Here is a 24,286-nt window from a genome sequence, read left to right as displayed (position 1 = left end):
CCTGTGTTCCTTCCCTAAAGAGAAAAGCTATGCTGAAACAAAATACCCAATTGGCACCTCTGGCCACCTGTCAGTCCCTAGTAAATGGTACCCTAGGTACCCAGGGCATGGTGACCAGAGGAGACCCCTGAGGACTGCAGCACTTATTGTGCCACCCTCAGGGGCCCTGTACCCTGGCACCCACACACTGCCTTTGCAGGCTGAGTGCCTAAGTACAGAACTAAAACAAGAGTCGACATGGCACACATCCCTGTGTGCCATGCCCACATAACCCACTGCCCGGCATACTTCAGTCACCCCTCTAGCTGGGTGCCCTATGCCAGAGGTGAGGGCACAGGGGCATGAGCCCTGTGCACCTACAGTACCCAGGGCCATTCCTGGGCACTGTAAGTGCAGTGATGCCATTTAAGAGTATATGGTGCTGGGAGGTCGTCATTACAAACTCCATAGCACCATAATGGCTACACTGAACACTGACAAGTTTGGAACTAAACTTCTCAGCACATTAAACCCGCACTGATGCCAGTGTGGGATTTAATGTAAAATGCACGAAAGGGCATCTTAGAGATGCCCTCCAAAACCCGAACCTACAATCCACATCTGGGCGGAGTGGCTGCAGAGGCTGCCACACAGCAGACATGTTGCTGGACCCCTGGTTGGTGAGCCCCCCCCCCGCAACAATGCACATCCTGGGCGAGGTGATATGTCTCCTTCCCCAGGATGGACAGGGGGAAGCTTCAAAGGCATACCGCCTTTGAGAGCTTCTCCAGACCATTTGCTATACCCAGTAACTGGCCCCCCACCCATTCTACCCCCACTCTGGCGGGAAGACTGGCGGGAAATAATACTACAAGAAAAGTTAATGTTTTTTTTAGTTTTTTTTTAGATCCATCAACATTTCCAATTCTTCCATGTAATACAGTGTCACTTCTTGGCTATACACCATTAATCAATAAGTACATCATATATATGCGGGAATATAAAATAATGTACAGAACAGAATAAAAGCGAGAGTAACACTGCTTTAAGAATCATTAGAAACCAGATACAATACAGATTTTTGCAATAAAGGGCTATTAAAGTGCATAAAGTGCAAACTAAAAAGAAATGTGCAAGTTGGCAAAATGTTGATCCTAACATATATATGTTCTATATATAACCATCATACTAACAACTCCCTTAAAATAAACAATGTACTAAAATACAGAAAAAGCAGATAATATAAAATGCAAATTAGCGGGATGGTATTAAGATCCTTTGCTTAGGCCTTAGTATTTAATTAAAACACTGTTCCCACAATTTTTCAAATTTCCTGATCCCCCCATTTCACATTGCATCTTGCCTTTCACTATTCCTAACTTGCTTTATTTTCCGAGCCCACTCACACATTGTTGGAACCTAATGAGATTGCCATTTCTGAAGCAGAAGGGACCTAGCGACTGCCTTTGTAATATATATTAGTTTCGTCCATTTATCGGATAGGTGGAGAGATGGATCATATCACAGGACTTTCAGCCAGCTGTGTGTTGCCAGTTTAATTGGGCACTCGATCTCCAAATACCGAAATGTTTCATTCCAGAACTTGTAAGCCAAGGGGCACTGAGTGATTATATGCGTTCAATTAGCAGCCGGTTGATTTAAACAACGGAGGCAGTGACTGGACTGGTTAGGGTTAATCTGGAAATGAGACTGAGGGGTTCTGTATAGTAGCCTTTTGCTAAAAAATAGCATCCAGCGCCAACTGAATTCTTGCTAATCTCCCCCCCTAAAAGTTCAACTGACATACTGGAATGGACTAACTCTATCACCCCACTGAACTGCACCCCAACCATAGAGGACTCAGCCAAATCACTAGGAATCAGACTGGACAAGATCTTAAATATGAGAACCCACATCAACACACTAGCCAAAAATGCAAGGTTTCACCTGAGCTACCTGAAACAATGAAAACCATTCCTAGATACATTGGACCTTAAAATGGCAGTTCAGGCACTAGTTATTTTTAGGATCGAGTACGTATGCTCTACCCTCTCCGGACTACCCAAGTTCTCAACGGCTCCCCAAAGCTTGTCTCAACGCAGCCGCAAGACTCCTAAAAGGTTCAAAAAAATTCAACCACAGCTCTCCGCACCTCAAATCACTGAACTGGCTCCCGTACGAAGCCAGAAAACAGCTCAAATTAGCCTGTGTCACACACAAAGCGTATACTCTAACTCTCCAGCGTTTCTCGCCCAGAAAATCGTGGACTCCGGAGGAGATAGGCACTCCCGGTTTGCCAGGGCTTCAGATCTGAAACCTCCCCTCTTTTGGAAGACGAAAACATATAAGAGAGCTCTCTCTGGGGCCGCACCCAGAATCTGGAACTCGCTGCCACCCAAAGTCGGAAGAAGGAAGCAAAGTCTTTCCTAATGGGCAAATTCTTTCCGTAACACTCTCAGCCCATAAACAGCTCAGCTGCATAGCGATATGCTCTCTTATTGACCTCTACCAGTGTATGCCAATCTGGACATCCTTGACGTAGGCTATGCAATGCCTTGTATTATGGTTGTTGCTATTTCCTTTTACTTAATTCGTACCTCACTGTCACTTTATGGGGCAGAGTCTTTTTCTGTAAAATCTGTCTCTGTTCCCGCTAATGTTTGTTTTTCTCCCTTAAGTTGTACCCATTTTGCCTATTCCCTCTCATTGCAATATCCTGTTTATCACGGCAAACGTTCACATGATTTCGTCTGTTCTGAACTTTTTTAAACATCTTGTTTAGCTCTGTAAACTGCTCCTGATACCCTAACGGGTCACGTTCGCGCTCTATAAAACACTAAATAAATTAGCTCCACGTAACATGCTAAATTAAGTTTATTAACCTCAGTCACATTCTAGCTGTTAATTCCAACCCTTCATGTTTTTCCCATTTTGTCATTTGCTTTCTGAGTATGATCCATACCTCTTGTAGAATCCAAACGTTTTTGCCATTCCCTGGGTCTCCTATTTACATATGCTTCAAACAGCATGAGCACCATTTTTTTTACTCTTGTTTATTTGAACCAGGTCCAAATTACTGAGAATTTTATACAGCAATCTATGAGAGCCAAGGAGAAGGAAATCATTTTGGATTAAATCCCGCATTTCAGAAATACTTAACCACCTTTCCATCACCATAAAGTCAGAGATTTTCCTAAACCCGGCTTTGGCCCATTTTTTGAATATTTTAGATGAAACTTTAGTCCGTAATTCAGATGCGAGTTCGGATAAGGGGGTTGCAATGTTAAAAACAGGGATTGCGTACCTTCTAAAAAAAATCCTGCCATTTACGAAAAAAAACACTGCATGCTCTTATAGCGGATTCTTTTTGGAGATTTCGTTATTTTTTGCGGATAGCGTATCTGATGCTCTGTGCAAATTAACAACACAAAGTAGTTCTCAAATATTCCTATATGCGATTCTAATTTGAACCTAGACACATATTGTGCAAAGTGGCCTGCCTGAGCTTTGTCATATTCGTTAATCTATATCCTTTTGTAGGTTATCTTGCTTCTCCTGTCCTTCTTCCACTGAATTGCAGAAATAAATATCATAAACCCCCAAATTGTGGCCTCGAAAGCTTCCCATACTACTGCCACATCCGCTGTGCTATATTTAATTAAGGAAAATATCAAATCTTTGTTAATAGTGACTGGATATTTGCTTCTCGGCTCAATGATGTCTTATCCATAATCCATCTCTATGCTATTCTGGGATGAGATAGCGGAAAAGATAGCAGAAACTTTAGGATAACCACTGCATCATCTGAAAAAGCCCTCCATTATATTTCAAAGAAATTTTTGAAATAGTGCAATGGGTTACAAATAGATTCATCCATGAGGCTTATCTATATTGATCGGATAACACAAAGACTTTCTGGTGGATGGGTTTAATCTTTGCCTTACTTCCTCTGCTCCTAATCGAGTGCATAGATCACAAAATATCTGCTCTGCGCGTTTTTTATATTGCATCCAGTTTGAGTTCGAAGAATCTAGGCTAGGAGAAGGAAGAAAATTAAAGAAAATATACCCCCCCCCCCCAAATCAGTATCCCAGTGAGGTTGCATAGCTCTCATTGTAGTGATTGAAGAGGTTTAAGCACTCGCTTGAGCTCTCTTCATGGATATGCAAGCTATCAACATCACGTTTGTAATGGAGTCCTGAGCTGATGAGACATCGGGGCTAGATTTATCCATAGCCATCCCAGTAGGCTTTTCTATCTTTAGGCTAGATCGAGTGGGAAAGAGAGGTGGAGGTATAGCTGTGATCTATCGGAGTGCATTGAAAGGGGTGTTTGTAAATCAAAATTATACCAAAGTCTTAGAGGCATTATTCTTTAAGATTCAACTGAACAACTACTTGTTTAATGCTATGCTTATTTACTGCCCTGGGCCCAGAGCAGCATTTCTACATACAATGAGCCCGATGCTGGATATTATCTCCCAGTCTTCTGATTTTACATTTCTGGGGGAATAAAATATTCACTTACAAGACACCCAGGATGGTGACGCTGTTAATCTCATTGATGTTTTGGAAAGTATAAGGCTTACCCAGCACGTTATGGGTGCTACACATTCTACAGGCCATCTCCTGGATAGGGTATTCTCAAACAAAGACTCCCTCCAGATCTTACCCTCCCTCCCGCTGGTCTGGTCCAACCATAAAGCAGTCATGTTTATTCTTATCCCCTATTTTGTGGGTAACAAGGACCCCCTGATTTGGATCGTACTCCTGGGTCAGGGAAAACAGTTTTTTGTGCAAAGGTATCTACCCAGGCAGACAAATAGGAACAAGCACTGGCTATTGAAAGAGACACATACTCATGGACAACTCATTAAAAAAGCAATGGACTGTAATGATATCAAAAGGGTTGATTTTTAATATAATTATAAAAGATATGCGGATACATCTGATTCAATAAAAAGATAATTGCATGATATGAATAAACATGAATTATTCGAACAATATATAGCAAACAAACATATCAGTATACATAAAAAGTGGAATAGAAGACTTTTTCTTAAAAATAATTTCTCCAATGCAGGAAGTATCTAAGGCTGTTAGTCTACGCGTTTCGACAAAAACATTTGTCTTCCTCAGGACAGTTCGATATCAGCCATTATTTCTAAAAAAAGATAAAACAAAATCACAAACACATAACAGTACATTGCAAGTGCTACTATTTACATATATAAGAGTAAGCAAGCTTTTCCTTCTTTTTTTACTCTTTTCTTTTTCTACTTTCTTTTTCTTTACATAGCCAGACTTTATATCAAAGAACAACATAGATATAGGAGCAAAGGGTTGGAAAACACTAACATATTTGATAAATGTCACATTAACAAAAACACGGGGTGAATCTCGAGGGTGGTCATATGATAGAAAGAGGCGTAACATTTTTGGTAAACCAGTGTTTCTGGGAGATCCTATAGTTCCTAAATTTTATACTAAAATATTTACCAAAGATTATTCCCTATTTATCTTGACTGCATATATCACATCCATATGTAGTATTACGTGGGAAAAGGAATTAGTTATACCTAGGCTGGAGTAGTTAATTGTAGTATCTACTCTAGAAACTACTATTCCAATTCTATTAGTAGCAATTCATATTAAGGTGAGGAAACTACAACCATTTATTAACATTTTGAATTTGATTGCTGAAAAACCTTACCTAAAATAGAGAAGTTATAGATTGTTGGGTACGTGGTAGATGGGGCGGGTAAGGCACCTCTCCTTTTATAGCTGGAGACGGTATGTGATGGCTGTTCAATGAGAGAAATATGTTCATTGGAATATTATAAAATATCTCTCTAGTCTAATACGTTGATTACAACAGATGATATTTTTACCTGTTAAGACAGTAATCACTGCTGTCTTCCTACCACTGCCCACAAATACTCTTCACGCTTTTTAAAAAAAAGTTAATTAAAGGACAGAATCCCTCGTTGTTTTCTTTAAAAGAACGATGTTGCAATTTAGGCTAGAGAGAAAAAGATATATATATTCTATTATTTCACTAGGTACTCAAAGAATTGTAGACTTGGTCTGAGTACTAGATCTAAGCAGAGACTCCTAAATACTGTTGTTTACCTTTTGACCGGTGATCAGAAGGACGCTAGGAGTAAAGAAAAACAGTGGTATGCGTTTCCTTTGTTGTTCTCTCAAACTGGCGGCTCTATCTCGTACATCAGCTACAAATTGTAAGATAAAATTCAATATTATACGTGGAAAATGCGTCTGGAATTGCTTACAAAGTTTTTAGTGCCGCTTTCTAATTGGAATTTACCTGTCGTGTGATACTATTTGAGAGGTAAAAGGTAACAGACGCCGGGCTGTAAAACGCCGTCTCCCTCCGTTCCGCTTGTTTTTTAGGAGATGGCAATGATTCAAAATAATTGCAGGTTCCAAATAAATACCTAATGAATGGTACAGACTCAAGTTTAATTTTTGTCTTTGCACCGCTCTTAAAAATAACATAACATCAGCGGTTTAGAAACTATCAGGTTTAATGCTAATGATTTACCTGTCTTGCAGTAATCACTGGAACATGAGCAAGGCGGAAAGCAAGGTGATTCTCAGCTCCGCTTGCGTTCCAAGGGGCGGTTACAGCTCAGTGGAGAAAAGCCTGTTTGGACGATATAAAGCCCCAATTACAATTAGATTAAACTAGGTTAAAGGGCGGAAAGGTTTCAGAAGCGCTCAGTTTTAAAATGCCTATTGCGGGTATGGCAACTATGGACATGCCATATAACAAACCACGGTCGCTATTTAAATATGGATCCCACATTTGTCCGCTTTTATATTTCCTAAACACCTAGACAGTATTCAATGAAAGACGGTGTCACTTTAAATAAAGGCGGAGCCTGTATGAGGGTGGAACACCTTCAGAGTATAAATAATAGTAGAAAACGGACTACAGGAAATCGTTGTTTCCTGCACGAACCGCTGAGGAGGACAGAGCTACTTCGAAATCCGCGTCTCATACATCGGTAAGGTTTCGCCGAACAACCCTTGTGAAAGGCCCCCTCCCCCCTCCCCACCACCGTGGTTTGTTATATGGCATGTCCATAGTTGCCATACCCGCAATAGGCATTTTAAAACTGAGCGCTTCTGAAACCTTTCCGCCCTTTAACCTAGTTTAATCTAATTGTAATTGGGGCTTTATATCGTCCAAACAGGCTTTTCTCCACTGAGCTGTAACCGCCCCTTGGAACGCAAGCGGAGCTGAGAATCACCTTGCTTTCCGCCTTGCTCATGTTCCAGTGATTACTGCAAGACAGGTAAATCATTAGCATTAAACCTGATAGTTTCTAAACCGCTGATGTTATGTTATTTTTAAGAGCGGTGCAAAGACAAAAATTAAACTTGAGTCTGTACCATTCATTAGGTATTTATTTGGAACCTGCAATTATTTTGAATCATTGCCATCTCCTAAAAAACAAGCGGAACGGAGGGAGACGGCGTTTTACAGCCCGGCGTCTGTTACCTTTTACCTCTCAAATAGTATCACACGACAGGTAAATTCCAATTAGAAAGCGGCACTAAAAACTTTGTAAGCAATTCCAGACGCATTTTCCACGTATAATATTGAATTTTATCTTACAATTTGTAGCTGATGTACGAGATAGAGCCGCCTGTTTGAGAGAACAACAAAGGAAACGCATACCACTGTTTTTCTTTACTCCTAGCGTCCTTCTGATCACCGGTCAAAAGGTAAACAACAGTATTTAGGAGTCTCTGCTTAGATCTAGTACTCAGACCAAGTCTACAATTCTTTGAGTACCTAGTGAAATAATAGAATATATATATCTTTTTCTCTCTAGCCTAAATTGCAACATCGTTCTTTTAAAGAAAACAACGAGGGATTCTGTCCTTTAATTAACTTTTTTTTAAAAAGCGTGAAGAGTATTTGTGGGCAGTGGTAGGAAGACAGCAGTGATTACTGTCTTAACAGGTAAAAATATCATCTGTTGTAATCAACGTATTAGACTAGAGAGATATTTTATAATATTCCAATGAACATATTTCTCTCATTGAACAGCCATCACATACCGTCTCCAGCTATAAAAGGAGAGGTGCCTTACCCGCCCCATCTACCACGTACCCAACAATCTATAACTTCTCTATTTTAGGTAAGGTTTTTCAGCAATCAAATTCAAAATGTTAATAAATGGTTGTAGTTTCCTCACCTTAATATGAATTGCTACTAATAGAATTGGAATAGTAGTTTCTAGAGTAGATACTACAATTAACTACTCCAGCCTAGGTATAACTAATTCCTTTTCCCACGTAATACTACATATGGATGTGATATATGCAGTCAAGATAAATAGGGAATAATCTTTGGTAAATATTTTAGTATAAAATTTAGGAACTATAGGATCTCCCAGAAACACTGGTTTACCAAAAATGTTACGCCTCTTTCTATCATATGACCACCCTCGAGATTCACCCCGTGTTTTTGTTAATGTGACATTTATCAAATATGTTAGTGTTTTCTAACCCTTTGCTCCTATATCTATGTTGTTCTTTGATATAAAGTCTGGCTATGTAAAGAAAAAGAAAGTAGAAAAAGAAAAGAGTAAAAAAAGAAGGAAAAGCTTGCTTACTCTTATATATGTAAATAGTAGCACTTGCAATGTACTGTTATGTGTTTGTGATTTTGTTTTATCTTTTTTTAGAAATAATGGCTGATATCGAACTGTCCTGAGGAAGACAAATGTTTTTGTCGAAACGCGTAGACTTACAGCCTTAGATACTTCCTGCATTGGAGAAATTATTTTTAAGAAAAAGTCTTCTATTCCACTTTTTATGTATACTGATATGTTTGTTTGCTATATATTGTTCGAATAATTCATGTTTATTCATATCATGCAATTATCTTTTTATTGAATCAGATGTATCCGCATATCTTTTATAATTATATTAAAAATCAACCCTTTTGATATCATTACAGTCCATTGCTTTTTTAATGAGTTGTCCATGAGTATGTGTCTCTTTCAATAGCCAGTGCTTGTTCCTATTTGTCTGCCTGGGTAGATACCTTTGCACAAAAAACTATTCTTATCCCCTATACATCACTACCAAATGGTGATCAGGCAGTAACTCACAAGTTGATCCGCCCCTGGAGCACTATTACTGCAGGAACCTTGGAGAGATCCCTTTCTTAGAACTCTCCGCCATTTAGTAATGACCCATATGAAGCCACTATTGCTCTTAATTAATGGCAAAATAGATCAATAGACAGTTTGGCACATGAAAAATAAATATCTAAACCGGAGACTTAAGCCTTCAGAATAGTGGTTCTCTGAAACCCTCAAGTCTCAAAAACAAACCTGTCACTGATTGGAGAGGAATGGAAACTCCACTATGGCTCTAGTGAAAAGGAAGTATATAAACAGTCCCTGATGACCTACAAAGATTTAATTCTTAAGGAAAAGACTCGCTTTTTTACTAATTCTCTTGAAGCTTCAAAAACTTCTTCCAAAGAACTGTGTGCTACAGTGAGAAAGCTAGCCAAACCTCCAGTGGCCACAAACATTAGCCTAGGGTTTTGTAAATCTCTGGCCACTTTCTTCCAGGATAAGATGAAAGCAGTCTACAGTAACTTCTCAAGTACTCTCCCACCGGGCCCACTTTTCTCCCAGTGGCTGAAGGCTACAACGCCCACTCTGATTACATCTAAGAGACAGTAATAGAATAGCCTAGCACCCCTACTTTATCATCTTTCTCATACCTCACTTTTGATCAAGTTATAAATCTGCTTCTTCTTCCCAAATCTGTTTCTCCCCTTGAATCCTGTCCTCCCAAGATTTTTCTCTTAGTGCTGGAAGCCTTTGCAATGCATATTTTACCCATCTTTAATAAAATGTTTGCTTCTGGCATTTGTCCCACTAATTGAAAGCTATTGTCAATTCTTCCACTCCATAAAAAGCTCAATCTTAATAGCTATCGGCCCATTTCCAGACTCACTCTTCCTGTAAAAATGGTGGGAAAGGCTATGAACATAGACATTTCTGACTTTGTTGAGAAACATGGACATCTTCACCCTACCCAGTATGGGTTTAGAAACCATCACAGCACAGAAATTACTATGATCACAGCATCAGAGCAGCTCATGCAGACAGTAGACACAGGGGGGAATACAGCACTGTTGCTGTGGGATACTGTCAATCATAAAATACTACTAGACCACCTAGACTCCACAGGCATCAAGGGTAGCGCACTGACACTGCTTGAATCATTCTTGACAGGTCGTGAACAATTTTTGCCCTAGCCGACTTGAGGCCACCCAACTTTTACACTTCCTTTCACCGTCTCCCAGGGCTCATCACTGAGCCCGACCCTTTTTAACATTTACGTCTCCCCTCTGGCAAAAATGATTCGGTCCCTGGGATTCTCCGCGATTTCCTATGCTGAGTATACTCAAATTATAGTATCAGTGGCCAGCATCCCTCCGATACAGCCTCACGGTTTCACAATTGTCTGCTCCAAGTCGGGCATTGGATGGCTTCTAACTGTTTGAAGCTTAACTCCAATAAAACTGAGGTCCTTCTTTTTGGCAACAATGTGTGTTTCTGGTCACCGTCCTACTGGTCACAGGAGTTCAGCTCTCTCCCTACATCAGTAAGAAGGTGAAGAACCTGGGAATAACTTTCGACTCTAAATTTTCCTTTGAGGGCCATATCAATGCTATTACATCAGCCTTGCTCTACACATTGAAACTTCTTAGAAAAGTCCTCCCATTCATCCCTCACAATCTACAACAACTGGTCACGGCATTGGTGGTGTCCAGGGTTGACTGCTGTAATGGTCTTTTTGTTAATATCAGGAAAAAAATCTCACTAAAATTCAGATTGTGCAAAATACTGCAGCCCGTTTGCTACTGGGTATTACTGGCTCCCGGTGAAGAAACACATAGTTTTTAAGCCATCTGCATTGCCTTTAAAACAGTGCATGGTACTGGCCTGATCGTCTTTAAACCAAATATTCAAAATTACATCCTAGCTTGAACACTGAGGTCTACCTCAGCTCACATCTTTGTTGTGCCCAAATTCAAAAAAGCTGGATGGGGTGGCAGAAGTTTTCGGATGGGAACCGCCAGACTCTAGAACTCTCTCCCACTAGAACTTAAAAACAAAACCCAACTGCTGACTTTTAGGAAGGCATTAAAAACCTGCCTTTTTAACCTATACCATCTCAGATTAGCTTCTGCTGTTCTCTCCTTGAGGTAGTGCCTTGACACCCTTGGGTATTAGTTAGGCTATATGTATTTTATTTTCATTTCATTAATGTAGTCATGGATGGGGCTCTAAAACAAAACAATTTTATACCTCACATTATTGGCCAATACAGGAACTATTATCCAAAACCCCTCTTAATGAATCAGAGAAGGCAAACAGCTGACTTGTGCTTTCTTTCAAACAACCACTCCTGTTCCTTTGCTCTTACTTATGAAAAAAACACGGTTTACCCCCAGGATAGTTCAATTTGCTTTTCTCTTTTTCTCTGAAGACATGCGTTTCAAAGAATAATTGCAGGATCATACTGTAGCAGGCTCAGAAGCGAAGCAGCTCTCTCACATCTATTATTCAAGCTTTTCCATTATGGCTAACTATTACATATTCCATTTCTTCTGTCTTGCCCCCCCTTCTGTTTAAAAAATCCTCATGCTAGATACTTCAAAGAACATCAAGGCAGTAAGCACTGAGGACTTCAGCCATACCATCCTTTGTTCTCAAACTACTTTTTCTTTCTGCTGTACCCAAGCAATTTTCCCCAACACTGTTATTTGTTTCCTGCATGATTCATTGTAGTTTTACTATGTTAGCCTAACTGTGCACATTGTAGGCCTTGTTTTCCTTTGCATACGTTACTGTATTAACACCATTGCTTTTGTAGCACATTGTACTGTCACACGGAACCTGCATATGTTTTTACGTTCTGTTCTTTTCCTGGGAATTAGTCTGAACATCACCGACAAGGTCAAACAACTATGCCCTTTGTAATTCTTTATGGGAAGGCACTTGCACCCAGACATAACACAAGAGGTGTTAAATGCTAATTAGGAAACACTTTAAAAGAAAAATCGCTCCCCACATTTATAGATTTCACTTGAATAGCCATTCTGCAAATGGCCTCTCAAATTCTATAATCTTGAAAATAAACCAAAATTGTTTGTGATTTTGCACCAGCTTTGGGTGCAGTGGAAGGGACTCTGTGATTTAGCAATTGAAAGATCAGAGCATGAACCAGACAAGACATGATTAGGCAAAAGCTTAGTCAGTTCCTCTGTTATATCTTTATTTTGTCCAATATTTTCCTGGACCATCACCAGAATTAAATATGCACATTATAATGTGTTCTCCAAATCCTTTTAATGTATATTTAACCTGATACATATCTTTTAGGAACTGGGATGTAGTTTCAGAGTGGGACCGCTGCACATCCTCTCAAGTTTGAGATCCTTTGTCCAAACTTCTGTATATCTAGACTCTAAGTTCAGTAAACCCTTATCAAGTGAATCCAGCTAACTCTCAATTTTTATTAGCATCTTCCTATGGCAGTTTTACTTTTGTGAATCTCAAGCCCCCAAATGCTTAAGTAGGGGATCTAGAGTGGCATTAGATTTTTCTAAAGCACCCTCCGATGCCCCTCTCTCCAATTCTGGTGCATCAACTTGGGGCCTCGCTGTGACTGAACTGCCTCCCCTGGTGTATTCTGGGCCCCCAGCCAACCTATAAGAGAAGGCATCAATGTTTCAGAGCCAGGATCAAGACCACGGTCAACCCCTTCACTAGTAGGTGCAACCAGTGCAGCCACATGTACAAGTGTATCATGTCCAGATAATGATCGGTTTGTGGACGCTCGCTTTGCAGCATCGAGCCAGGTTCCTATAAAATTATTGGTACTGTGGCAGGCTTTTTGAGTTATGGATGGTGGAATGGCTAATTAGACCAATCAGAGATGATTTAGGAGCAGCTGGAATTGTGTGTACATTGGTGTGAGCTTGAGCTGATTGTTTATTCACCAGTTAGTTATTTCTGGTAGTGTCTTTACATATATTCTCCAAAGGTGATCTGGTCTGTTAGGGAACACGCATATCCAGTCTCCCATTTCCCCCTAGATTCCTAGAATGCTCAGTCTGCCATGTCAAAGTCTCTATTTGCATTAAGAGGACACCCCTGTCACCATAGGTGAAAATTCAACCCAGTGCTGCGGTGAGTTAGAAACTTCTGATAATGCACAGTGTTCTCCTGCTGCTTCTATATCATGCATTTGCGCTTTCTGAGATTTGGTGAGTATATTAGGGAGATTAGATGGTGCACCACCTGTGGTGGATTTTCTATGCTGCTGTCTCCAAACCCATTTTTCCTTTGATAGACATAGTAGGCATAACCTCAACTCCCTCGTGTGCTATTTTAGTGCGTGTATCCGTGAGTGGTTTTGTGCCATGCATTCTTTGGCTTTTCTCAGTGGGTATGGCTTCATATTTCTCTCTATTCCACTGCCCATGAGAGACTCCAATGAAGGCACCTCATACTTCTATCGTTATGGTTATTGGTCAGCAGCTCAGCAATGTCTAAAGAATTGTTTTCAATTTGAATTTTTCCGAGTCCCTGCTTCCAGCTCAACCAAGGGGTTATAGCACGATTGCAGTCAACTTTACCAGCGCCTTAACAAATAGTTGCAAGCTTGTGACCAAGAATAAAAAAACTGAAAAGAAGCTGAAAGGAAGTGCTGAATTGGCAGAGATAACAGCCCTTACTCTAAGTAGAGCACCTGATAGCAAGTTACAAATGTAAATTCAAATTGTAACAGGGGATTGCATAAATCGCAAAAAAGCTCACCATCTATGGCTGTTCACGGCAGCAGTAGTGGCTCAAAAAGAAATGAATAAGTGATCAGGTTTGTTCTGGCTCAGCTCCTTAAGGCATACTGGCTGGCACACCAAAATGAAGAAGATGCCAATGCTTAGTGTTCTGCAGTCGCTCAGCACAGTCAGAGCATGCAGTTTTAGGCTAGTGTTAGGCTTCTGCTCTCCATCAACTCGCTCAGTGGTATCTTCTCCACACTGCAGAAGGACAGGGACACAGTTACTGGTCTTCAGTTTACCCCGCCTCAAAAACTCACAGCTTTAGCCCGCTCCTTTTGCTGGCTTTCTAGAGTTCACTGGCTCTTCTGCTCTCCCAACAAACCTACCGTGGAGCTGCATCAAACTCACCAGCTCGGTGGTCACTGACCTGGGGGGCTGATCTCCTGCCTTTCCTCAGTTTTAGCACAGGCCACCACGACGGGTTAAGGCAGCATGCCTGCCAGCAAATTTACCCATCATCCCCTCCTTCATTCCGTGGACATGGCCATTTTTCTCAATTGTAACTCTTCTGGTGTGCCAGTGAGAGTCCTTCGAAGTCAAAAGTGTCATTTCCGGGCTCCTACTGGGGCCTTCAGTTTTGGAGTTTAAAGGTCTGAGTTGAACAAGTGTGGAAACTGTAGCCCTGATGTCACTTTGATGTTGAGTCAACTTTGTTTCTGTGTGCCTATTCTTAAGATTTTCCTTAAGACATAGTCTATTTTTTGGAGCTCAAAATCCTCAAGAGAAGTAAGACAACACTGTAACTGGGATGGGCTCCACAAGGCTCTGAACGTCACCCAATATCAGCTGAAACCTTTTTCCATGTGGCAAAAAGCTCAGAGTGAGTCAAACCTGAAAATCTGTTGTTCCAAAATCACTGCTTTCTTTCAGCATTATAGAGGTCCAAAACTGAGGACCCCCCCCCGTTCTGGGCATTAATCAATGCAGATATTACTGAATATTTTGTCATCAATGCTGGCTCTGCCTCCTCTCCCTTGAATGAATGGGACGTATTTAAGGTGTTGATTAGGGATCAGTGTACGGGTAATGAACTGAGCATGCGCCACCACCTCACTACAGACATTGCTAACTTGGAGGGTTGTCTACTGGTAGTACTTGAGGAGCTTACACCTTCATTCAGTGCTTCTCTTTAGCGACTCAAGTCCCAATGCCAACATCTCTCACCGTTATAACGACTGTGCTGTCTTAATTATGCCGAACATATGAGAAGAACGCATCCTGACACGGAACACCCAGGAGCGTTGTTGGCATGGCTGACACGCCTGGAGATGGACAGGCATACTATCCTGTCTATATGTTCTGATGCAGGACAGTTATTCCACACCCAAAGGGAAGTACATGCTGCTTTTACAAGTTATTACACCCTGTTGTACATATCTGCTACTGCGTTACCCTTAGGAACCATAAATGACTTCCTTACCGACACTGTCCTTCCCCGAATAGCACCAGACCATAGGGAAGAACTTATTGGAGACATCACTATCTTTGTAGTGCAGGAAACGATTTGTGCACTTGCCACCAGTAAAACTCCAGGCCCTGATGGGTTGCCAACAGAATTTTATAAGGTCTATTTGCACTTACTGGCGCCGCGTCTGAAAACATCATATGACACGGCTCTAACTGCGACAGCCTTGCTACCTATGCTCAGTGATGCCGTACTTATTTTGTTACCTAAACTGGGAAGAGATGCACTTGCACTAAAATCCTACAGACGTCTTGAATTGTTAAACACCGATTACAAAATTCTGGCTAAGATTCTGCCATATCGTTTTGCCCCTTTAGTTCCACAATTGATGCACTCGGACTAAAATGGTTTGTGCCTGCCAGGAACACCTCTCTGAATCCACATAATTTCTTCCAAATACTTGCCCTGCCCCACAGCATTATCCGCATTCGGGTTGCATGGTTTTGGACCTCCACAAGACTTTCGACTCTCTTGAATGGCACTGCTTATGTGAGGTACTTGCTCAATACAGACTGAGTTACCACTTTCTAAGGCTGGTTGAATTATTATACGCTAATCCATTGTCAGAGTTTAAATTGGATGCCATATTTCTGATCCCAAAGCGATTCAGAGGGGCACTTGTCAGGGCTGCCTGTTATTGCCCTTCTTGTTTTCTTTGGCACTGGAACCTTTGGCAAATCTTTTGCATATCCACTGCCAACAACGGGGGATTACCTTGGGAGAAGGTACATGCTCAGTCTGCCTTTATGCAGATGACATGTTGCTCTACCTTTAAGATATTTGAGCTGTACCTCTTACTATTGAGAAATTGGTAGCTGACTTTGCCACCATTTCAGGCCTCAAAGTTAACTGGACTAAATCTTGTCTTTTCCATTTCAAACTCGATGTATAGTGTGAATGGCATCCAATTTATCTGGCAACCTTCTACATATGGCTACCTGGGGATACACATATGACATGCTCCTCAAGACCTCCTAGAGGGTAATCTGGTTTCTGCGGTCTCTGCTTTGCGGGCGCAGATTTCATTCTAGCCAACCTTTCCGCTGTTGGTGGCAGGAAGGGTGGCTCTCAAGAAAATGGTGGTCTTATCGAGGCTCTTGTATTACTTTGCCAATCTTCCTCTTTTCATCCATTGGCCCTCCTTTCGTTCTCGAAACGTCTGATGGGTGATCTTATTTGGCAAAATGCATCTCGCAGGGTAGCACTCTCCAAACTCTATCTCCCAACGGACTGTGGCGGACTCAATGTGCCTAATCTTGAACGCTATTATTTGGCCTACCACTTACAGTGGGTGGTACGGTGGTTCACGGGTTGCAATCTCATGGACACAGCTACGCTCCTTCCCCATTAGGATCTGGAACGTCTACTTGCAATATTCCATTCTCATGCTAAGGCTCCGTTGCTGACTGCGCCACTCCTTCTAGTCACCTATTGCTGCTTTTGTAGGGCGTTATTTGTCTTTCGGTCACTCCAGCCATACTCCCAAGCACTGCCAAGCACTGCCTCGTGGACGTGTGTCGATCTCCTTCAGGGAATTAACAGCCTGGCACGCTGTAGGTTGACATAGTACAGGTAACTTATATCGTGACGGAACGCTCCTCCTTATTGAGGAATCCTTTGCCGACTTTGACCTTCCGCTGAGTCAGTTCCTGTTCCACGCTTCTTTTATTGGAGTGTCGAACCAGTCATGGGCAGAGATACAGTTGGAATCCCCGCAGCATCTTGTTATTCAGTACCTCCATGTTTTGGGTATCGCTAGCCATCAAACCTGTTGTCTGGCTAGGCTCTTCCGCACCCATACAGCTATTCCCCTCACCACATTATGCTTCCACTCGGATATGGACGTTGGAGGAGCTTGTACGGATAGTAACTGGCAAACCGTCTTAGCTTACCCTTCTTTGGTGTCCCGAAATGCCCGTTTTTAATTAATTCAACTCCATATTTTACACAGACCCCCAGCAAATTAAACAGGTATTTGCATTGTACTGACACTGTGTGTGTCTTCGTTGTTTTGCTCCAGATGCTGAGCTTTTACATATGCCCTGCTACTGCCCATCACTGACAGGTTACTGGTGAGATGTCCCTACCCACTTGACACGATGCACGGGCTCTGTTGTGACTTACTCTTGGGAGGTTTGCATCCTGGGACCAAAACGCCGCCCGAAAAAATACAGAGCTGCAATAGGTTTTGAGGACAAAGCTCTGTCTGCTATTAGTGAAACGGTTGATCACCCGTAAATGGAAAGCGGCGACCCCACCAGCTGCCTCGGCAACGATTCTCTCCGTCTTGATGTAAGACCAGTCAGAGAGCACTTTACTACGCAGGGAAGAGGTGAAAGGTCTCTGCAAATACCCCATTTCTGAAACTTGTAATGCACTTCTGAGAAAGCTACGTGAAAGTTAACTAACGCTACCTAACATCTCTCTTGTGAACTCTTGCACTCTATTCCCCCTATTTACACCCTCCCTCCCACACTACATTACGACACCCATACTGGGAAACTAATGTAGCTCTGCTGCTATTTCCACAGGATCTGTGTGGGCCCGAAGGCATCATCTGGGATCCCGATTTTTCCGCCTTCTCACATGGTCAGCGACTGGCTGCCGCCCCCCCCCCCCAATCCGGCATCCAACACCCAGAAACGTGGACAAGAGACTTCTTTACTTTTTGGAAGGCGGGGGCTAGTCCCCCGGCCGTATTTATTAAGATATGAAATTCAAAAAGAAGGTTTTAATTGCATGGTCAACAATTATACAAAAATCAGCAGGACATTAGATACAAATATCGTCAACAAGTTTGAGAGGCTAACCTTAACAAAAACTCTAATACATGTTGTTTCCTAACCGAATCTAACATCCTCAACTTGATTTCTGTACATTTCTGGCCATATGGCAAGGTCACTAACCGGTGTCAGGTCCTACAAGCTGCGCCTCACCTAGAGCCGTGCGCATGCGCAGTCGTGCCCCGGGAATTGCCCGGTCTACGCCGTGAACTCCATTTACCCACTAAAGGAGGGCCCTTACTCTGCGCCATCCGGTGACGTCATGAGTATACGCGCGCGGGGTGGCTACCAGCCTAAGGAAAGCGTGACTACTCCTACCCGCGCTCCTTTGAAGCATCAATTACCTTGCCCCTGGAGTTCTAGGAGTGGCCCGAAGGCCCCTCCCCCTGGGCGGGAACCTCCATAGGATGATGCCCGCCCCCTCAGACCTTAAATATGTGCTCACCGGTCATGACCTTACCGCCACAGGCCAGCATTGTTAACCGACGATCTGGCCTCCCCCCTCTAAACCCTACCTTAGGACCGCTCCTGTTTGGCAAATCCCTCCAACCAGGCCCAGATATTGTCAGACCACAAGACATTCCCTGCTCCATTCAAGTGAACTCCATCCCCTAAGTAATACCGTTCCCCCCAGATACACCCATGAGGTATCGTTTGCAAAAGGGGGGCTCGAAACAGTTTGTCCAACTGTGAGTTGATCCTCTTTACCGAGTGATTCAATGCTCTGACCGAATCCCCCCCCCGCCACTTCCATCGGGGTATGAGTTGCGACCATACTACCGTGCAACCCGGGCAGGTCCTGGCTATCCACCCCGCAGTTGAGATAATCTCCTCAATCAGAATGCGCCTTCCCAATTTGGCCAAGTCATTCTCCCCCAGGTGCAGTATCACCACTGACGGGGGGAATTGCCGGCGCGCTAACAGTTCTTGGAAGAAGTCCCTAAGCTGGTTGAGACATAAACCCCCTCTCCCGAAGAATGAGATGTCAAACCCCAGTTGTGCAGCCCTTTTCTTACGGTCACCTGAAATAAAAACACATTCGGCCCGTCTCACATAGGAGTGACCCATAATCCAAACAATTTTCTTGAGTTCATCCTGATCGTTGGTCCACGTCGGTGTAGGTCGTTGCTGCCCGACGGCAAATTCCTCCCCTGCGTAACAGGTCTGAGAAACTACAACAAAGCGGAAACAAACCAGGTGTGAGCACCATGTAATCACAACATGTCAATTCGTACATATCTTTTGTAGCATTCTGAGGACCATCTCCCAATTTTCTTCACTCTCTCCACTGGGAGGCCCCCTGCTACCGCCTCAGTTGCTGCCCCAATTCTAAAGGAATGAGAGCCAAACTCTTTAGGGTCAAGACCTGCTTTTCTGACCACCAGCTCCAATACCCTCCTGAACTGATACTTGGTCAAGGGGGTACCGTCGGCGTGACAGAGCAGTGCCCTGCCCGCTGCGCCCCCCAGCAGCCCGTGAAATAATTCCACGTGCTTCACTGGGCAGCACGGGTTGGCGGGGGCCCGTTGGAGCACTATGGTGTGACCCCGTGACTCCTGGTCGGTCTTTGACTTCTGAATGGTCACCCACATGGTGTCCTCCTCTATCCTTACCCCTGCCCTTTGTACGCTGCCCTGTAGGTCAGACTTGGACCCTGCCACTAGTTCACTGATTCTCAGTGCCCCATAGAATGCCAAAGAGAATGCTGCTTTGAAAAGAAGTACCTCCCACTCCGAGCTACAAACAGTGCCCAGCGCGCCGAGTAAAACCGTCAGCCGTGCCAACCCTATGGGCCTTCTCTTATCTTTATGATGCCCTTGTAGACGGCGCCAACCCCTCAAAGCCTTACGCACCATAAAGGTATTAGTGGGATCACGCAAGCACCTAGCTTGAGCAAAGAATGATACCGCTGCCCTATGCCTGTTTGCAGCTGCCACTGAGCGTCCCTCCTTATGCATCCATTCTAAATAGGCCGCAAAGCCATCTTCCTGCGCCCATAGCACCTCCCATTGCTGCCCCAAGAAAGCACAGTAAGACAAAAACGCCCCTTCGTAAGCCGTCTTGGTCCTGGGGGCTAAGCTAGCAACCACGAGGTCCTGTAATCTGGGGCACCAATCTGCCAAAGCACTGCTGGGAAGTGCGCTGGCGAGGGGTCTGCTGTAGGAAGATGTTCCCTGAAAACCTGCATTTTGAAGCGAGAGAGGGAGTCAGCTGCATTATTGAGAATACCAGGGACATGCTTGGCCTTAAAAACTACATTCCATCTTAAGCACTGCAACACAATTTCTTTTATCAGACGAAGTATGAAAGGACATCGTGCCCCCTGTTGGTTTATACATTCCACTACTGACATGTTGTCTGACCAAAACCCACTGATTGATTACATAGGTGTTCGGGCCAGACCTTCAATGCCACCCATATCGGGAAGAGTTCCAGGAAGCCAATATTAGCGGTCAGACCCCGTGTTCTCCATACCTCCGGCCACCGTTGAGCGACCCACTTGTTCCCTAGGATGGCACCGAAGCCCACACTACCAGCGGCGTCCGTCCATAGGCCCAACTCTGCTGATGTTGTGGGAGGGCCGGGCCAGACCACCCTGCCATTAAAATCCTCCAGGAATGCCATCCATATAAGCATATCCTGGCGAATCTCAGACGACAGCCTAGTGCGGTGATGTTTCTCCCTTAGCCCCTTCATTGCTTGGGCGATGGAGCGAGAGAAAGGGTGAGCCATGGGGATGACCCTCAGTGCGAAGTTCAGTTGCCCTACCACCTCCTGTAATTGCTGCAGGGTGACCTTGTCTTTGCGTGGGCATAAACGTAGGGCTGTTTTGAATTTGTCCACTTTGTCCCTGGGCAATCTAAAACATCCCTCTACTGAATCAATCTCAATGCCGAGGAATTCCAAGCAGGTGGTCGGGCCAACAGTCTTCCCGGGCGCAAGCGGGACACCAAAAGCCCGCATAAGCCCGCAAAATTCCTGCAATGCCCACGCACACTCCTGAGATCCCGCCGTACCCAGGAAGAGGAAATCATCCAAATAATGCATGACCTGCTGGTGGCCCGTCGCTTGTCTCAAGGCCCATTCAAGAAAAGAGCTAAACATCTCAAAGTAAGCACATGATATAGAACAACCCATGGGCATGCATTTATCCATGTAGAACATGTCCCCAAACGTGAAGCCTAGGAGATGTTGATCTGCTGGGTGTACCGGGAGGAGACGGAAGGCTGATTCTATGTCTGACTTCGCCATCAACGCCCCGGGCCCCATGGCATGTAATAGGTTAACAGCCTGATCAAAAGAGGCGTACTTAACACTACAAATACCCTCGTCAATGGCATCATTCAGTGACGCGCCTCTAGGTGCTGACAGGTTGTGGATCAATCTGAATTGCCCCTTCTCTTTTTTGGGGACGACTCCTAATGGTGAACACACAAAATTGGGTACAGGTACCTCAGTGAAAGGGCCAGCTATCCTGCCTAAAGATAACTCCTTTTCAATTTTGGCGGCCACAACAGCCGGATTGTGTTTTACTGATAATTGGTTCTTACAGTGTGCGCTGCCTGTGTATCCTGCCGCAGGGATCCTAAAGCCTTTAGAGAAACCTTCTTGGAGTAGGGTGGCCGATGTGTGGTCCGGGTATCTATTCAACCATGGTATCATTGCTAACACATCCACTGGCGTGGGGGTGCCTAACTGGTCTGTCTTACAGTGGCTTTCCCCTTCCCCTCTGTCCCGTGTTCCCATGCTTAGACCTGCAGGCTGTTTCCGGATGTGAGGGGTGACCACAGGAGGAACATGCGTGTCTAAACTTACAAGCGCCCCTTGTGCAGGTGCGCCTATTAAAGTCCCAGCACACCCCCTTTTTCTCTGCCCCACCGGGCCTAAACCTCCCAGGTACCTCACTCGTTTGAGGGGGCCGAAAGGGCTGTTGGGGTCTCGCGGAGAACACCTTGACCGAACCGGAAAACTGAGGGGGGGGTGCATTATCTGAGAACTGCTTATGCCATGACATGGAGTCCACCGTATCCCATGCTAATGATCGATTAAATTCTAATGCTTTCCTGAAATTCAAATCGTACCCTTTCCACGCATCCCTAGAATACTGTTCACTCCACCCCACAATCCTGCTCTGGTAGCATGCCAATGGCGCCTGTAAATCTGGAGGTCGTTCGGCCTTGATAGCCGTGAATACAGCAAAAGCCTTGATCCAGTTGAGCAGTGTTTCCTCAACCCTAAATCTAGCACACTGAGCCCTCCATTCACTTGGGTGCATCCCCTCTTTCAGTGTTTTCGCATGCTCCATTTCCCTATTATCCAATAACAATGAATAAATATACACATATTTATCTGCCCAAATCATCTCCTTCACAGCCAGCGACACATGTTGCGCTAAATTCTCACTCCTGGAAGGTATAGCACCGTCCCCCAAGAGCGGCAATGCCACTTCCTTACCATGTGCGGGCCCCGGGGCCGGCTGCCCACTAGCTCCATCCGGCTGGGCAAGACTGGAACCTGCAAGGGGAGAAGATACGGGCACTGCAACACTGTCGGCTACTGCTGCCGATTTAATCTTTTCCACAAACCTCGCCGCCTCTGCTGCATGATCTGCAGAAGATGGGAAAGCACCCCCTTTTTGTAACCACGGCATCAAGGCCGTTATCTGAGACAACAATTCAGGGGGCATTGAATCTAAATTCCCACCTGGGACAGCAGGTACCACTGGGGTTATGCCCAATGGTACTGGCGCAGTAGGCAAGGCGGGTGCCGGTTGCGGCACGCCTGTAGCCGGGATTGTGGCCACCGGTGGGGGAGCAAACCATGCATCTCCTGGCGGTACGACAGGCACCGGCAACACGGGGGCTGGGAGTATAGGCATAGGTATAATAGGGGGTGGGATGACCGCCAGCGGCGTGGCAGGTACCGGCACTACTGGCCCTGGGGCAGGTGCAGCATACCTAGGTTTCTTGGGCTTAGACTTCCTAGGCGGGGTAACAAAATCCCCCCTTGGCAATGGTGCCGCCCTCTGGCAGATAGGCCTACCCGATGGGCCAGGGGCATCCTCATGCCTCTCATTAATCCGGGCTTCCAGCTCATCTACCTTCCCTAGCCGCTGTTTAATTTCGCCCATTTCCCGCATCATGGCCGCATCATAGCCTCCATCTTGGACCCACCTTTACCACCCCGTGGTCCTGGTATAATAAAAAAAAACTCCAACAACCAGCTGCCTACTCTCCTAATGTCACGACAGGCCAACCTTGTGTACCTTTCAGATGGAGGGTCACCAGGGGGCTTTCAGCACCATGCAACGGCGACCGCAACACCAGCGGCTTGTCCGCTTATGTAAGGGGTGAGTAAACCTAATGTAGACCCACCCGGCGGCCACCAGGAGCGATGAATGCCAGCCCCCCGTACCCCTCTTACCGACCAGTCCTGCGTACTCGCCGGCGATATCCGTCTGCGATGACGCCCCACACCAGGTTGCGTGCTGACTGTCCTTACGTCCTCTCAATGAGTGAATTGCACGAATAGCGTCGTTAAATGCCTGGAATAGAGAGATGTATTAACACCGTGTGATGAAGGCAGGAGCAGAATTAGGAAAACCCAGGTTAAATACAGTGAAGGCTTGAACCCCCCCCCCTGATGACCTTCCTGGTGCTGTGCACCACTAAATTCGTTATATCAGCACAGTAAATTAACACTCCCTCAAGGCCAGAATAATTCTGCAATAAACAATGAATGTATTTTTCTACCCTCAACTGCACACGTTGCTCAAAGTCACAATAGCGAAATACTTAATGCAAGACAGTCATGAAAACAGTTATAAAAGCCAAATCACTGTTCTTTACAATTAAAAACAATTAAGAAGTCTCAGATCGCTTTCCTTACAATTGCCCACTTTGCATACTTTTATAAGGGGTCTCCCATCCAGGTGCTGCCCTGGTCGACCCTGCTTCACTCCCCCAAACAGTAAGACGTACTAGAATGTCCTACGACCATTAGCGTGTGAAAAAACTGGAAGGCGGGAACTGGGCACTATCAGAAAAAACGGATGCAAGTCTTTCCCGCGCCGCTCGATTACCCCTGGCGGCAGGAAAATCCTTTTTAACGATAAACCAAGTACTTACTATACCGCGGTTGC

At 44.4% G+C, this 24,286-nt stretch overlaps 1 protein-coding gene across 6 annotated transcripts in view; it reads left to right on the top strand.

The window, feature by feature from the left end:
• ENOX1 (ecto-NOX disulfide-thiol exchanger 1) overlaps positions 1-24,286 on the top strand; it is a 2,394,477-nt gene that overhangs the window by 1,896,602 nt on the left and 473,589 nt on the right. The window lies entirely within an intron of this gene.

This window comes from Lissotriton helveticus, chromosome 8, assembly GCF_964261635.1.
Source record: "Lissotriton helveticus chromosome 8, aLisHel1.1, whole genome shotgun sequence".
Classification (NCBI taxonomy): domain Eukaryota; kingdom Metazoa; phylum Chordata; class Amphibia; order Caudata; family Salamandridae; genus Lissotriton; species Lissotriton helveticus.
Note: the sequence above shows the minus strand (reverse complement) of the source record. Positions and strands in the feature narration are given on the sequence as shown.